General features: G+C 39.4%; 1 protein-coding gene across 1 annotated transcript in view; it reads right to left on the reverse strand.

Moving 5' to 3' along the window:
- The window catches only part of RAD51B (RAD51 paralog B), a 417,974-nt gene that overhangs the window by 240,008 nt on the left and 160,634 nt on the right, over positions 1-17,332 (reverse strand). The window lies entirely within an intron of this gene.

Raw genomic sequence — 17,332 nt, forward strand, 5'->3', positions numbered from 1 at the left:
TTTTCACTAGGAAATACAGTTACTCTGTATTTCCCCTATAACATTGGCGTTTATGTCACATTTTAAAATGACAAATTTCTATTTACCTACCTAACTCACTTAAATTGGAGGGTACTTCCCTTGGAAATACGAATCATTAGAAACCTCTTTGAAAGTTAGGACTCAAGATGGAAAATGAACTCAGAAAAATGCAAGGAGTCATTTTTGTGCTGAGATTGCAGCATGACACATCTCCCTTTGGCTTTGCCTAATACAGAAAAATAGTATTTGAGATTGTCCAAACAAAATCACGGACCCATGAAACTATACTCAAGCTAATTTTTCACCTCTTGGGATAACAAACCAGTCCTCAAGGTCACCGCTTAAATATGTGCCCAAGGCAGCACTGTAGAAGCATGTTATCTCTTCCGTGTTGCAGGATCAGGATCAGTCCTGCAGGGTTGTTTTGGCAAACCTTTTCCCAATACTAAGACAATCAAACTAAGAGACTGATAACAGTGAAATTCCTGCAAAAGCAAAGCAATTCAAACCCAAAAGTGTTCCTTCTATTTTTAAAATTTGGTATCAATTTGTTTGGGAAGTTGATGATCACTGAGAATAGCTCCACTGGTTCCACTGCAAATGACATTGGGTCTACTAGCATTACTGTTCTTTGCTGCTGGTTCCTCAGTTTTTATGTAAGTATTTGTAAACACTGGGGGGAACAGAAGTTATTAATTCAGCTATTTGGGTACACCATTATATTTGCAACTGTTACTAGAACTACAGAAATGTTGAGGGTTGATGTCAGGTGAATAAAACCAGGCTGTGGCACATTCAGTGACATTAAACTTTAGGAAAACGTTAGGAACGGCACAAGATTTCAGATATTTCACAAGTAGAAAGCTTAACAGAGCTAAATAATTTTTGCACCTCATTCAAATTAACCCAAGTGAACACATTTGGGACAAATCTTCTGACATTTGCTGCGCACGCTACAAACTACATATACAGGCAGCAGAGGAAAAACAGCTAATGTCTTCTGGACAACCAAATGAAATTTTGCAGCAGCTCTAGATTAAGTGTTCGCTGCAGCTAGCAATTTTTTAATATCATCTCCTAGACTTGCTATTAAAATTCAGAGGATCATGCATTTTCCTTGGACTCCATCATAACTGCTTCGTCCAAAGTCTTTCTCAAGAAACCACAACCAAGTCTCCACTGTGGAGTTCAGTAATAAAATGCAAAGAGAGTAATGTTAGGAATTAATTTCATCAATTTAATTTAGAGAAAAACTGAAGAGGAGCAAATTATGCTTTAGTCAAGAGAACAGATGTGTGCCAGTAGGCTTTCTGCAGCCCCGTGACTGGAATAGCTTCTTCCAGTGTGGAGTGAGATACATGGGCAAACCCATGGAAACCAGGCGTAGATTAGAAAAGCGTTTCTGGATAGGACTAAGGTGTATGAGCAAACATTGTGGGAAATCAGGACTGAAAAAAGCAACAAGCTGATTCAGGTCAGGCTGGAAGTGCATCTTCAGGTCTAGGCACGGGGCAGGAGCTATTGGATGCTACACACCAGGATTGACATGCTGCAGGTGAAACAGTGGCCCGACTTTCTCAGGGAAGAATGGGATGTATTTGTAGAGTTCCTAAAACAAAGATAAAAATAATTCAGAGCAAGATGCTTGGACTTCAAAGCAAGGTGCAATAGCAGAGCCAAGTGTGTAACAGGTTGAAGGTAATTGCTCAATTATATCCAAATCTCAGTAAAAACTCTTCCATGTTTAGATGGATGCTAATTTGCAAAATGCCCTGTGCGGTGTGGACATGTACAGCTTCTGCAGGCAGAATGGTAGTTATGGCATATATCCCCCTTTAGTTATGTTGTCTGATTTCCTGCAATCATCAAAACATGTATCAACTAGAAAAGCATTTTCAGCAGTAGCAACATTAATGCAACAAAATTCTTTTGCCATTGGCTACTGCTTGGGTCTAATTAAGGATAACCGACTGTGGCTTGTTTTTCAATAAATTGCTTCTCAAAAATGTTACTTTTTTTAAAAAAAAAAAAATAACCTTTATCTGCTGTACCAAGCCTTAAAATTCCATGTATGAAATGAGTATCATGTAATGGATTGCTTATACTTCAACTGCTTCTTAGACTTGTCTCCTCCCCCTCCAGAACATTAGATATCCCCTTCAGTGTAGAAACTAGCCTGACAAGGTAAGTTCTCATTTTAAATTTTATTAATATTGCCCAGTTTTTATTCCAGACTGAATAAGATTTAATGCACGTCTGGTTTTCCTGACCCTAAAGGAGTTACACCAAGGCGAAACATGGTCATGGACTTGCTTCTTTCCACCTTCATCCTTTTGTCCCTGAATACATTTGCAGAGAAACAAAGGGTTCAGAGTTTTTATTTTACCATTAACTCTTCACCTCAATTCATTCTCAAGAGGGAACAGGAGGGAGCAAAAGTCCAGATGCATGTTTTCTAATCCCGGTTCTGATGCTAAGTAGCTGCAACTGCTTACTGATATAATAAATTCTTTGTGCCCCGTTTTCAAAGCAGGCATAATGCCTACCCCGTACGAGTGTTGTGGGAATGCTTTGAACTCACTGCATGAAGGGTGATTAAAGCCACCAAGTGTTCTCAGAGTCTTCCAGTGGTACAGCTGGGAAATGTCCAGATACAATCTAGCAGCAATAGTTGACTGCTATACATTCTATATATATGGGGTTGGAGGTCTTATAACAGAACCCCCAAATCTCCTCCCCCCAAAAAACTATAGACATTTTCCTTTTCTTTTTGCAATTTTTCTTTAAAAAAAAAAAAAATCCTTCTCCTTTGCTTAAGTCAGGTGATAGACTGGAAGTATCACTGGTTTGCACCACAAACAGGACGGGTAAATCTGAAATATTACTTGCAGCTCAACTTTTGGTATGTTGTACAACATACTGTAAAGTATTAGCACCGTATTTAAAACAGAAGGCAAGAAACAAACAGATGCCAGCTAATTATTTAAATGTCAGCTGGGACTGTGTCCTGGTGAACAACTTTTAGTGAGGGTGTTTTAAAGAACTATTTTACAGAGCAGGGAGTATTGAATAGTTCCAGAGCAGCAGAGACAACAAAATAACAGAAAAGCAACATAGCTTCAAATCAGGCCTGTACTAATTTATTTTCTGAATTGGATAACTCAGATCTTTCTTGTGCCAGTAAAAGGCAAATAACAGCTATTCTTCAGGGTGTTACAAGACTAACAGATGCAGATCTCGCACTACTTTTAAAATATGAAGCTCAATAAGGAGCTGGACACATTGGTATAAGCAGCATGGAAAAATATTCCACTGCCCTCTGCAAAAGCACAGGGTGAGAGAGACAGACAGAGACACAGACAGACAGACACACACACACACACACGAGCGGGTAAGTGCTGAAATTAGAAACTCCATCTCAGATGTAAAAGCTGACCTTTTTAACAGGCTGGAACAAACATCAGCGATTACCTAGATTTCAGTCCAAACTCCATCTCGACGGCTCTTTAGGCTTCTGAGCAAGACAGGAATTGTTACTGAGGGAACTATTGTCTGCAATGGCTTCACCAAGAGCTGACCCTGCGCTGGAGTTTCAAACAGAAAGGGGAAGAGGCACAAACAACTAGGGAGAAGGTATGATTTACGAATAATATACAAGTATACAAGACTTCCCACAGGAATGCAAGCTGTTTTGAACCAACAGCAAATATAAATGGAAGCAACACAATTGGCATGTCTAGATCATGACAGAGCACAGAGCCCTGAAAACTGCTGCTTTGGAGGCAAAGAAAGTGCTTCAAGTTTCATTATACTTCAACAAACAAGGCCATAAATAGAAAGAGTTGTTCTCACTGTGCAAGAAGACATGTCTCTTGGCAGTACAAACCGTTAAGTATATCTGCAATGACCGCTACCAGAAAGATCCATGACTGTCTTGTCACAGTTCAGATTCTGATTACAAACAGCAAGAGCCAGCCTCAAGGACAAATGGAGCCCCACTGCAAACCTGCAGATCTCAATGCTCCTCAATTTGGGAAAAGGCTGGATATGAACTTTATGGGTCAAGCCTGTCTACTCAACAGAACCTGAGGAGGTCACAGTAGCACATATTCCACAGATATTATTACTAAGTTAAAAGCTTTTTCTGATGTTCTGTGGGGATGTCATCGGACTCAGGTGATTAAAAGATAATCTAGATACAGATAGTTGCCAATTCCACCTTGCCGGTGTGCAGCATTATCTTTTGGGGACCAGAGAACCAGAAGGATGTTTTAGGCAAATGAGCAAGGCCAAACTATGTCCATTCTTTGTTCTCTTTAGAACTCATAGCAATTTGAGGATATAAAGAAAAGAGTTAGATAGGACTATATTCTTATATGCTTTCTGGTTTATCATGAGCATTCAGATTCTCTCCAATCTTGGAGATTAAAGTTTTTTCTTAAGCTACTATACCACTGAAACAACTCCACTAGCAGGAGCACGTGAACGGCCTCAACCAACCACTGCCGTGAGATTCATAATAAAACCTTGAGAATTTGTAACACAAAGTAGGAAAAAGTTAACTAATGATGTTGTTTCTGTTTGCACTACAAATCCAATTTACCAAGAAGTCTAGCCACAACACAGTTCAATTGTGAAGTCTATGACCATAATTTTATACATACACACGTACACGCAGTATGTATAGGCTCAGTGCTCCTTGCCCCATATCAGAAGGCTTGTCCAGGCATGCTACTTCAGATCACTCCCTTCCTGCCTCTTCTGTCCCAGGCCAAGCCAGAACTCAAAAAACCTGCCTTGCAGTGTGACAGTTTAGGCTGGAGAAGGGCAATGCAACTCAGCTCCATGCTAGCACAACTGTTCCTTCCAATCTTCCCCCTCAAGCCAAGGGCACGGCACTCAGGCAGAAGGATGCAGTAGTTATGTTTGTCCTTTACTGGAAGTGTTTTGCTAACCCTGCCACTCTGCCTTCTGGACAACTGCTTTCTTTGCCTGCATCTAAAACTGCCTGTGCAAAAAATGGAGAAAGCATTAATTGAAACTTCAGACGGATAAATACTCAATAATATTAACATCCTACTATCCTTGAGTAATGCAGGGTGGTAATAATTAAATGCAATCTGTATATTCATGCAAGCCATTATTCAAATCATACATATATATCTATATCTATCTATCTGAGACACACGACAAACACACAGATATCTATGACAGCTTCTCAAAACAAAATGAATGAACATGATGAAGACACAATGAAAAAGTGCCCTTGTATGGCATTTTTCAGAAGATGCTCTCAAAACACTACAAACACTCAGATCCTGATTCTCAAAAAAGGTAAGACAGGAATTATTCTATGCATTTTACAGACCAGAAAACTCAGACAAGAGTTTGGGAGACCTTGCCAGCATTAAAGGGCATCAATATCTGACAGGTCTCTATAAATGGCAATTAAAAGGCAGCAAATCTGAAGAACTGAAGAATGGTTAAAGGGAACAACAACTGCAGGGATACACTGTCCGATACCGATGGGGAATTTTGCAGGGAATTGAAAGAGCTACGACTACATCATTTCCTAACAGCCATGCACATGCCTTCCTCTCCTCAAAATGCCTCTCAAGATGGAATGAGACTCTTATCTGTCTCCCAGAGTGCCAGGTGGAAGACAGAAGCACATCACCCCAAGAAGCCGTAGCAGAGTAAAGCCTAAAGTGTTAAAGAGTTTGGAGGAACTGCACACGTAACTATTCTTTTCCAAAACAACCTGAAACCTTTGTTTCAGCATAGCGCAAAGCAAAACCTCTTAGCTCTGGCTAGGCTTTCCACTAAGCTCTCTAATTTTATTTGAACATGGAACTCAAATCAAATCCAGAGGATGCAAGGCAGTATGGATTGAAACAAAAGGTTTTTACGAAGTGCGCACTGATCTAAAATACCTGAGTTTTATAAAGTACAAAGCCCAGGTTTGCCACTACCTTCTCTTTTCTAAAAAGAAAATAGGAAACTACACAACAGTCTGTTAGAAAGTGGAAAATATGCTGAAGGAAGGCATTTTAGCTGTTGGCTTTAAAATTTAAAGCAAGAGAATTTTCAGAGGAAAGAGTTCAGAGCCAGACTAACCTAAATTGTTCAGGCTGTTGTCTAACAGCATCACATTTGGGACTACGTGGCTGTGCAGGGAAGGAAGCATTTCTGGAGAGGAGCACATTAATTTACCAAAAGACCAGGCAGAACATAGTATACTCTTCTTTAAACCTTCAAAAAGAACTTTTCTAGTAGTGTTTTCACGTAATTAAATGAAAGGCAGAATGATGGCTCTGACTAAAGCATGACTTCTGCGCTTTTATGATTTGGGATATCCATCACTCAAAGACAACGATAGCTCACACGGAACTTTTGTAGCTCAGTAATCTCTGAAATAATTCTCTATTACAGGCCATGTGACAATGCTCAGTGTCAAACAGCTTTGAAAAAGCAACTGCAGACTGGCAAAAAACTAAGTAGGGTTACATACACTCTTACAGTCTACATCAGTGTTTCACAAAGATAGGCGGTGATTCACCTTTTTTTGTTGGTTATTATTGCAACTAAAGGAACACTGAGAGTCAATTCGTATAACCGAAATGGGTAATAAACAGGGTATTAATACCATGGAAATACCTTATCGATACCTTGAAATTATAGTAGCACAGTGCTATCTTAACACTCTCAGCTGTACAAGGAAAACAGTGGATATTGGGCTGAACAGAGAGGAAACAATACCACCAGAGGCAGACAATGGACCTACAAATTATCCTTAATAGGTGAAAAGTATCAATATGTGCTATACAGCATATAAGCAGCAAATATGACATGTCTAGGACACTGGGCATACACTATGAAGTCTGGCATACGCGGTGTCTATTTATTTGGAAGTTAGGCAGCTAAGACATCCTGCATGTCCCAATTTCTCTCTTCCCCTCAGAGTTAAGAGGTTTCAAGTCACAAAAAGAGGACATGTTGGGGAAAACACAGATAAATCACATCCCTGCAGAAATTTTGCACAACTCCGCTCTGAACTGCATTTCTTACCTGCCTTAGACTGGACATTGAAGATACTAGAATAAGCTGATAGGCAAAACTAGAAAATTATTCTAATTTTCACAGATATCTATGTACCTTTGGATCAAACCAAGTTTAAGTTAAACACTGCCAGGATAACCATTGATCAGGGAATAGTAATAAATGCTCCAAGAACTATATTCCAAAAGGGATGTATTTGTCTTCCTTTCCTTCTCCTCCTCCCAGCTGAACATCACAGCTTGGCATGCATACTTGCTGCCGCTGTCATTTTGGCCCTTAGGGACTCCGTTTCCTATCAATCATTGTTCTGACTACACCTACGTTCAGAAACGTTACTGAAACAAAGGCAAAATATTTCAGAAGACGCAACCAGGATTGGAAGCATTCTTTTAACACAGGTTTAATGACAACTGCTAAGTCAGTAAATTATTTGCATATAACCGTAAATAGTAACCAGACGAAGGCCACCTCCCTTCAGAAATACCAAGAGAGCTTTTCACTTTTGAAAAAGGAGATTATGATGTTCACCAAAAGCATCAGAAGTCTGTAAAGAAAGTATATAATAACAAACTTTAAAATATCTTCTCAGTTCATTGGAGATGGGCAAAAGTGTCAGGCCCAGAAAGAGTTAGAAGTACAGCATTCACACATATTTTTGGAAAACAATACATCAGAAGAGAGACAAAACCAAAGAACAATCTGAAGAAGTATTCCTACTCAAGGCAGCACTTAAGCATGTACTCAATTTTAAGTATATACTTAAAGTGCTAATTAAAATATCTTTAAGTGCTTTCCTGAGTTGAGGCCAAAGATTTCAATCAGAAACGTTAATGGAAAAATGTGGGCAGTATTCGTGGCATTCTATTTAATATTGCAATGCAAAAGGGTTATTAAAAGACAAAATGCTGTATGAGGCAGTGACTGCATGCTCTTCTAAGTGTACATTGCAACTAGCCTGGCTATTGCACTACCAAACTGCATGCAGTCATAAGAATTAATACCTTCAAGGAGAAACAGAAATTATAGCTGAACTGGAATATGTACAGGTTGAGATCACAGAAACAAGGTGTTTTAAGTGAAATGTTCAAGCAAGCAAATATTTTAAATATGCACATTTTCAAAAATAAATATAAATGTACCATACCAGTATTAAGAGCTTAAAGGAAATGGTGTCAAACCAGAGGATGTAGCAACAGAACAGGATTTAGGCAAATTAGATATGCTAAAAAAAGGTTATTGAACAAAAATCAGTATCTGGCCACAAAGGAGGAACTAGGTGTCAGGTAGATCGAACTAATGTTATACTGAAAGAATAGCAGAGAATGTACTATATTGTTGAATTTTCATTAATATAAGCCTAAGTCATTAGAATATAATGAGGTTACAAGTAGAGCTATATTTCTCTTCCACACTTCAGGAAAAGGACACTGAGCATACAAAGTTGAGACTAACCCTACTACTGCTACTACTACTAAAGATAATTAAGTCTATTAAGAGTATTATTTCTAATTGCTTCATTTACAAACTGTAATCAAGGGTCAGCATCAAGCATTTTAGAGACAACTGGCATATCCAGGAAATATCACAAGTGCATAACTATCTGACACTAGTGCCCACAGTTTGAAAACTTCAGAAGCTAGCCTAATGATGTTACATTCAGAAGAGAGAAGGGAAGTTAAAAGCATTTCAGCTCAAAAGTAAATTTAAAAGCCTATAGTTTTTACAGAAGGCTTACATCTCGGAAAACACAGACAGCCCTAATAATAAATAAAGCGAAAGATTTAAACATTATTTTCAATACACAACTAGACCTTAGAAAATGAACATTCAGACTACTACTGCTGATGGAGAGGAAAATAAACTACAGCAGTCAATATATAAGAATGAAATCTAGAGAGCTATGGTGGCATTGGAAAAGCAAATAAACAAAGACATAAAACCAAACAAATTTCTGAAGCATGTCTAAAGCAAGTAAACAAAGAATCTGCTGGGAAGAAAAAAAGAGAAAGGGGATAAGGGCCACTTAGACAAACAATATGACTGTGTGAAATAAGTCCTCAATGAAAAAACCTTACACAAATACTTATCCTGATCCTGCAGCTATTTTCAAATAACAGTGATGAGACATTGCCAGGAACGAGGGGATCAAAAAGACACTGAAGTGGCAGGTTAAAGAGAAGTGCATCAACAGGATTGCTCAGAACACACCTAGGACTTCTGGCAAAACTCACATTCAAGTGGAAGAACTCCTAAAAAATCCACTGTAAAGCAGCTGCATCACAACACACACAAACACACCCAATTTCCTCTTCTCTCTCTATACAGACACCATATTTTTGCCCATCTGTATGCTTACTCTCTGTACCATTACTGTTTGCACAGCACAAAATAAAATTCCCTCATATGCATTGGCATAACACACTCATCTGCAACTCCCCTGTTCTCAGGCCTTGCTAGAACTCCACAAACTCACCATCTGACATACCAAATGTACAATGTGACGTCATTCAGGCCTAGATATCAGATCCCAGGTATCCGGGAGCTAACTGTTTTGCTTCTCCTTCAGAATGTCGGTTTGTATAGTGTATTATTACAAGTGACCATCTTACATTTAAATACGTGCACTGTATTACAAAGATCATTTGTGAAAGTTTGAGATAGCCGTATTAATCTTTGAGGTTTTGCCATTTGTGTATGTAGGCCATTTCCAGCCACTGCAGATAATATCAAATGCAATCTGAATAGGAAGTAGTTTTTTCCATAAAACCATTTTAGACACATTTCAAAAATAAGAAAACACACTACTGGCACAACTACTGTTCCTGTGTCCCCTTGGGGATATCTTTATAGGTATTCATTATGGAGACACCCCCCACACACACTCTAATCTTTATGACTTCTAGTATCTTTTCTACACAGATAGTTTCACATATGTTTTAAATGGTGTAAGACAACACTGAAAGCAGAAGCAGCTATCCTGCCCTCTCCTGTCTCTCATTCTCATCCCTGAACTGCTGCCCGTTCCATGCAGGAAAATGTTTGTGTGGCCGTAAACCAAACTGGACTAAAGAACTGATGCAGTTTCCCATCTGGACGAAGGGAGGTTGGGATGACTCCTTTCAGCAGCCATGCCGTCCGTGTTACTGCGTGTGTGCAATGTTTGCAGAATTACAGGATAAAAAAGGTCATGTCAGGACCAAAACTAAGAGCATAATATCCCACCACTACTATGATCTCAGACCTTTAAGGGAGAACAGAAATTTTAATTGCCCTTATATGTTAGGCTCTTTTCCATTGCTACAATGAGGGAAAACACCATCATGTTACATCCTTGTTTCTGGTCCTGGTAGTTCTCAAAATTTTAATCAGCCAGCCATGACTGAAGAACTGGCTATAGCCCAAAGTATACCTCAACCTATCACACTTTTTGAGAAAGGTGAAGGAAGCTGTTACCTAATAGGCTGTCTATTTGTCCTGTTTATTTTAAACGGTATTGTTTGGAGGTGTTCATCATTTTGGATGCTATAACTTTTCCCAAGGAGATGCAGAGGAGAAAGCCATGGAGTTACTAAACAGACCATGAGACATCAAATGCAATTCACAGCTGCACCCTCCCTATTCCCCAACCCGCAAGATACATCTTTCACAGAATCTTTAGTCTTTGCTTGTTGAAGAATCCTAGTCATGATTTACTAGTAATTTCCCAGGGAGCTTATTTCTTCAAAGATGACAGCAAAACTGCTCTGCAGAACAATACATTTCATGGCAATATGTTTACATAAATGCTCTCTAAAAGGAAAGGATTATATGTATGTAGTATTTATACAGATACACTTCCTCTAAAAATACCATTTGCTACACTTTAGCTGGTGACTAACACACGTGCCTGTTCTGCAACACTAAGGCACCATGTACAAACTCTTCAGAAACCTTCTTAATAAGCATATATAATAACTATTCTACAGAACTGAAAAGCAAGCAATCACATTAAAAACTGAAGAAAACCTTGTAGCATGTATTTGGGAATTGCCTGTTACATTCTCTGCTAAGACAACTATCTAGAGTAGCAATTGGCCACAACTCACATAGATGCATCTGTTTTTCTCTCTAAGTTCATTGAAAAAAGTTGAGCATGCCAAGAAACCAACTTGCAGTGAAGTTATTCTGCCACCTGCTGTTGCTTTTATGGATATACTAGATATTTTAATGCAAATCTTTTCAATTAAAAAAAAAAATCTAATAAAAACTACTTCCTTATTGGAGAAAAAAATCTGGTTATTAACTATAAACCACTAATATATTACAACCTTTTTCTCTTGTTGACTTCTCGAGTGTGTGACTCAGAAGAGTCTTATCACCAAGATGAAGAGGGACAGGGGTGAGAAGGGAAGCCTGGTGCAAGGGGAAAGCCTGGTGGTTTTTTTTTAAAAAAAAAAAAGAAAAAAATTACAAAACCTCATTAAAAAAAATATTTTCATGAATCTTGTACAATTCACACAGGAAAAAAAGTCTAAAAGCCTTTTAGTCTGAAAATTGTGATCCCAAACACTGCTGGATTACAGTATCAAAAACAATTAAAAAAAAAAAGGTTAAAAGAAATATTGATATTCCAGTCTACATTCACTGTCTGAGTGGGGGAAAGAGAAAAGAAAACAAGTGGTATTGAAAAGGTAACTCCTCTTACACCTTCAGTTCTAGCAGTAGTACAGCTGAGGATTTAGCAAATTTGACAAGTCCTTTTACAAAAAGCCAGTGACAGTAAGGCGGACATCCCAACCTTGCTGCTGCAGTCCATGCCAGCCAGCAGCACCCATCACTTATTTTCAGGACAGCAGTGGCAAGTGCCACCCCCTCATCTCAGGCCACGCACACCTTCTCGCAGAACCGCAGCTAGCATGGTTATGTTGCTCATCGCGAATGGGACGCCCAATAAAACTGCAGAGGGAAGTTGGGGGCAGGAGAATGACTCGCTGAAAGACGATCCACTCACTGGAAAAATGCCTTCAGATTTTTAATTATCATAATTCATGAGAACCACCATTCTAAATGTTACTCAAACTACAGGACAGAAAAAGCTCCTCTAGGAGAAGGAAACCCTGACTCCACAAAACGAACATCCGTGCAACAGTCTGCTCCATCCCCTACCCTGTCCTACAAAGGTTTCCTCATATTCATGGGCCAAGAGAGCCACGGGTGGCTTCTCATCCAAATAGTACTGGACAAAACTTGCTTAGCTCACGAGACCGGAGGGGGGTCACAAGACAAGACAGCATGGTTAACCACTCTTTGTATTAAACAGACGTATTCGGTCTACTCTTCATTTAGAGCACTACTAAAAGCTTGTTCCACCTTGCAAAGTTTGGCAGCTGCCCACTGCCATTTAGAATAAACATTTGGTCGTTCCTTCAGGCTCTTCAGCCCTTTGATATCCTATTGCCTGTTAGACATTAGACAGGCGTACACCCCCTTTTTGCCAAGCAGCACACGCACGGCAGCCTCGCGCTCCACACTCTTTCAAACGAAGCCTCCTAGCAATTTTTGTTTTCCCCCTTGGTCAAGTACAGAGACTAGTTCTCAAGACAAGAGCTCTGCGCCCCACCGCCAGTGCTTCCCAGGGCAGTGCTCCAGCAGCTCCCCGAATGAAAGAGCATCACACCCGCTGCAGGGAGCCCCACATAGCTGCATTCTCTCTGCTACGGTGGCAGATGGGGGAAGGACTTGTTGACCCAGTTAGATGAGCTCAGCAGTATTTTTGCCTCTTGCTTCCTTGATTTCTACTAGATTTGTCTCAGTGCTGAGCCCAGGGAGCAGACCTGCAACATTAATTACCGCTTTTCCTTTCAAAATGAAATTCTATTTCTAATTTGCATACCATGGCAAGGAGATTTTAACTAGATCTTGAGGCATTTATATGTACCCGTCGACTTTGACCTCCATCTGTATCAAATAATTTATATGTGCTAAGTATTATTAGCCCTATCTTTTGAAGCAGAACAGCAAAAGTGATTAAAAGACAGGCAAAGAAAATCTGTAGCAGAGCTAGATCCTAATACAGATCTTGGCCTGTCTTTTCTTTGTAATCAATACTAAATAAACCTGCAAAAAAGCACACTCATGCATAAAAATCAGTTTTAAAAAAAAGGTGTTTTTACTAGATCTGGTTTCAGAGTTCTGTTTTCTGTACTAAAATGTAAGGTCATCCTGTACAAACTCAATATTTTTTCTGCTCCTGAATTTTGTTATCCTTTGCTGCATGTGTATACAGAGTTGTTACATTAAGAATTTATGCAGATATTTTAGTTTTTACAGTAAGCTAATTTCCTTGTCTGTGCAATAGATGGAAGCCAACTAGCATTTCTTCCAGCCTGTCTTGTTGCATTCTAACATGATGAATTTGGGTTTTTTCTCCCATAAGGTATTTTCCCATAGGAATTCCCACAAGGAACGTTATTCCTTTCAGTGCCCTGTTCATATAATTCTTGCCCCTTTCAACAAGGCAGATAATTACATACTTTTCCCCTGAAGCCAGATCATATATTGATAAAACAAGATGTACTACCAAGGCCACACCCTATCATTTGATTAATTTGTTCTCTGACCTGTTTTTAATCCCACTTGGGACTTCAGTTTTGAAAGGAAACATACCTGGACAGTGCATAAAGAGAGGTCAAGCAGATGACATCTCAGAGCCGTATCGTGGCTGGACTGCTCCTCGCCCACCCGTGATTTAATATGTGAATTATCTTGCATTTGATAGTGACAGAAGTTACACATGACAGACTCTTATAAGATAAGAGCAAAGGCATTTTTGACACAGTCCTCATTTCAACTGAGCGTTAACAAAAGACTGCCAGAAGCATGACACAAGGAAATCCAATCCAACTGTCCATTTCTGAGTCCAGTAAAATAATCTGTAACACAGTCACACTGGAAAGAAAATCATTATTCCACCACCACCCCTTTGATTTGGCTGTGCTGGAGCTACCAGCTTCTAAGTCCAGAAGAAATGCTTCTCTTAAGATCTCTTACCCATTAGTTTACTCATTTTTTTATATATACACTAAGAGATCTTAATGAAGATGGAGTAGCAGAAATGCTAATGTCCAGTGCATTCAAAAGTATCCAAAGATCGTATCAAATCTATTGTATAATTTCTCATATACTGACAAATTGCATTATGCTGTATCAACTACTGTACACTGTCAAGAAATTATTTATACTGCCGCTGAACTGCATGCATCGCTGTGACTAAGACTGAGTTGTTAAACTACAATACAGTGCAATAGATATGAAGGGGAAAGCAAAAATCCTTCAGCCAAGTCAAATTTGAAGATTATTTTAGGGAAGAAAACGGAGATGCTCTTTCAGAATTTACCTGGAACACCTAGATCTCCATGCAAAAAACATGGAGTGCTTTGGTGAGCACAGGATGTTGAAACCATGGGTTTGCATCTCATTGATCACATACCCTTTCCAGCAGTAATCTTTTACTCCAGGACACGGGCTCAGACCTGACTCAGAGTGAAGAACGCCTCTAACCGAACTACCAACAGCAGCTCCAGGAGCACAGATTTGTTACCCACACACCCACCCTCCACACAGGGTTGCCATCCATTTACTGACCAGACTCAACCTTACTTAATTTGCAAATTGTGACAAAAATCACAGCCTGAGGTGGTGTAGCTATGTAACCTGTACATTATGCACCTTTCATTAAAGAAAGAGTAAATGGAGCAACCCATTAATGAATACATCTTGCAGGGCCTGAAAAATGTGAAAACAAACAAACATTTCATAATACATATAAAAAGGCTTTTCAATTAACATCCTGTTTTGACTCACGGCTGATCCACAGCAGCCCCTGGCAACAGTCTGCCAACATCTCAGCCCAGCATGCTTAGACACTTCTGGCAGTGCTTCCATTCCTCTACACATCAACAACAAGCCTATTTATTATCCAGCTTGCCTGATCTATAGTGCAATGCGGCCAGGACCTGAAGCTATTTCCTTAAGATTGAATGAGTCAGGACATGAAAATGATTAATCAACATGAAGAAGTTTAAAAGCTGCGAGAAAACTACTGTAAGTAAAACCTCTGTAATGCAAAGATTGCAGCATTCAGAAAGTCAGGGCTTTCCACAGGCTGACAGTACTGGGATGCTTTGCTATCTCTCTCTCAACATTGTGATAAGAACAGAAGACAGATAGACAATGGCTATTTGTCTCTGATGCTACATTCAGTCAGAGATCTACATGGTACAGCTGTTATACGACCTTTTGAAGGCAAATACAATCTTGCTGTGCCTCTGGTCCAAGCAGAATGGAAAACATGTTAGTGCAATGCCAAGACCAAACTAACACACAGTGCACCTCGTCGGGGTTCAAAGCAGAAGCAAAGCAAACGCACGTCCACCTGCAGGACACTGTTGATACCGACAGGGTATGGAGGAAAACAGCATGTAAATGCAGTAAACGAGACAGATTTACTTTCACTACAATAAAGAAGCATCTTGCAGCAGCCCTCTGTTGCCCAGCTGAGAAGAAATACAACAAGCTAGGGAAGGTGCTGGTACCTGACTCCTGTGCCTTCTGGAGCCTCAAGGTAATTAAAGCACAGACTTAGCCAAAATCAGAAAAAAAGGATGCTAGTCATCATTCTAGTGCTTATCCATGCAAATCACATGGCAGTATTATAAGCATTAATGCTCTAAATACAGGCCTGGCACTGAAATAATGGTAGATTTTACAGTTAGCTTTTGTGTCTTAAACAGCAAAGGTGCTATGGAGCATTGTGTTATTTAAAGGGAAGAGAAAGAGGCAAAGTCAAGAGTTTTGAGGGCTGGCATTCAGCTACGCTACCGTGAAAACATGGATGAAACAAAGCAACACACTTAGACACAAGTAAATACAGATCAAAAGTATTTGCTGTCCCTCAATTAAAAAACATTTCCTTTGCTACAATAATATGTTTGCAGTGGTGAGAGCTCTTACTTAAAATTCCCCTAATTTTATCTGTTGCATATTTATCTATTTTGTAATATGCACGTTAATGCTAAAAAATATTTATATATGTATACACACATACATACTTTATATGTGGAATTCCTTCCAGTTTTTAAGGAAATGTATTGTTTCCAAATGCTGCCATTGTTATATCCTTAGACAACGAGAGCTTCACTGCAGAGATTAATTACAGCGAGGACAGGGCAAAATAATCTTTTCCATGCTACCTTATCACAGAGCTGCTAAACTACCTCTAGTCAAGTTCCTTGTCTGTAAACGTTAAATCTTGAAGTGCTGAATAAATGATGGCATTTGTAACTTTTGCCAAGCTAGCAAGGCCTGAGATTTCCAACACATTTCACATGAATATGAAAGAACAACTAGGTGACGGTAATTTCTGGGCATCTATCACCTGGCAATAACCAGTGATCCAGAGGAGTATAGTTTACTATGTATTGGCTGACTGAACAGTCACTGATAAGTTTACACTCTTGATTCAAATTTAGGAAAATTAAATGTTTTCCTCACCCTCTCTTTCTTTGCTTCCTCCTTGTGTCCTTCATATTAGCTAAATTGAGTTACAGTATTCCTGTTTATTCAGCAAATCTCTTTACAGTTACATTTGAAATGGCCAAGGATCATCATCTTAAACAGATTTAAAATAGTACCGCCTACAGACTTTGCGGTCTCCCTCTTTACAGCTCACAACAGATGGAGAAACTCAGGCTCTAAAGTAGATTGGGAGTATCAACGTGTGTTTTGGAGTATGCAACCTACCACGCATAACACTGGTCAATGTGGTCGCTCCTAAAGAAAGAGATACTCAGTGCTCATGACTTTATCAAGCCATCTACCAGTGAGAAAAAAAGTCAGTAAGAAACCAGTGGTGATGATTTTACTTAAATTGGGCCTATATCCTTCTCTTCAACAGCTGACCTTGATGAAAGAGTCTCCTTAGAGACTTTAAGGAAGGCTGAATTTATAATGTAGGAGCTCCTGGCAGTTTTCATCACCTCAGATTACAAAGTGATTTTTATCAGTGCTAAGGATCTAGAAGGATGAATTCTGCACTACTTTATTGGCTCCTGCTTTCCTTGCTCACACAGAATCACAGTGGGCAATTTCTCTTCTTCCAAGCTGACCTTAAATTCAGTAAAGCACAATCCCATCTCTTCTCCCTGTTAGTGTTTGCATCCAAGTACACACATACATGACTTACAGCCTGTATTTGGGAGAGCAGGCTGATACG

Source organism: Pelecanus crispus, chromosome 6, assembly GCF_030463565.1.
Source record: "Pelecanus crispus isolate bPelCri1 chromosome 6, bPelCri1.pri, whole genome shotgun sequence".
NCBI classification, from domain to species: domain Eukaryota; kingdom Metazoa; phylum Chordata; class Aves; order Pelecaniformes; family Pelecanidae; genus Pelecanus; species Pelecanus crispus.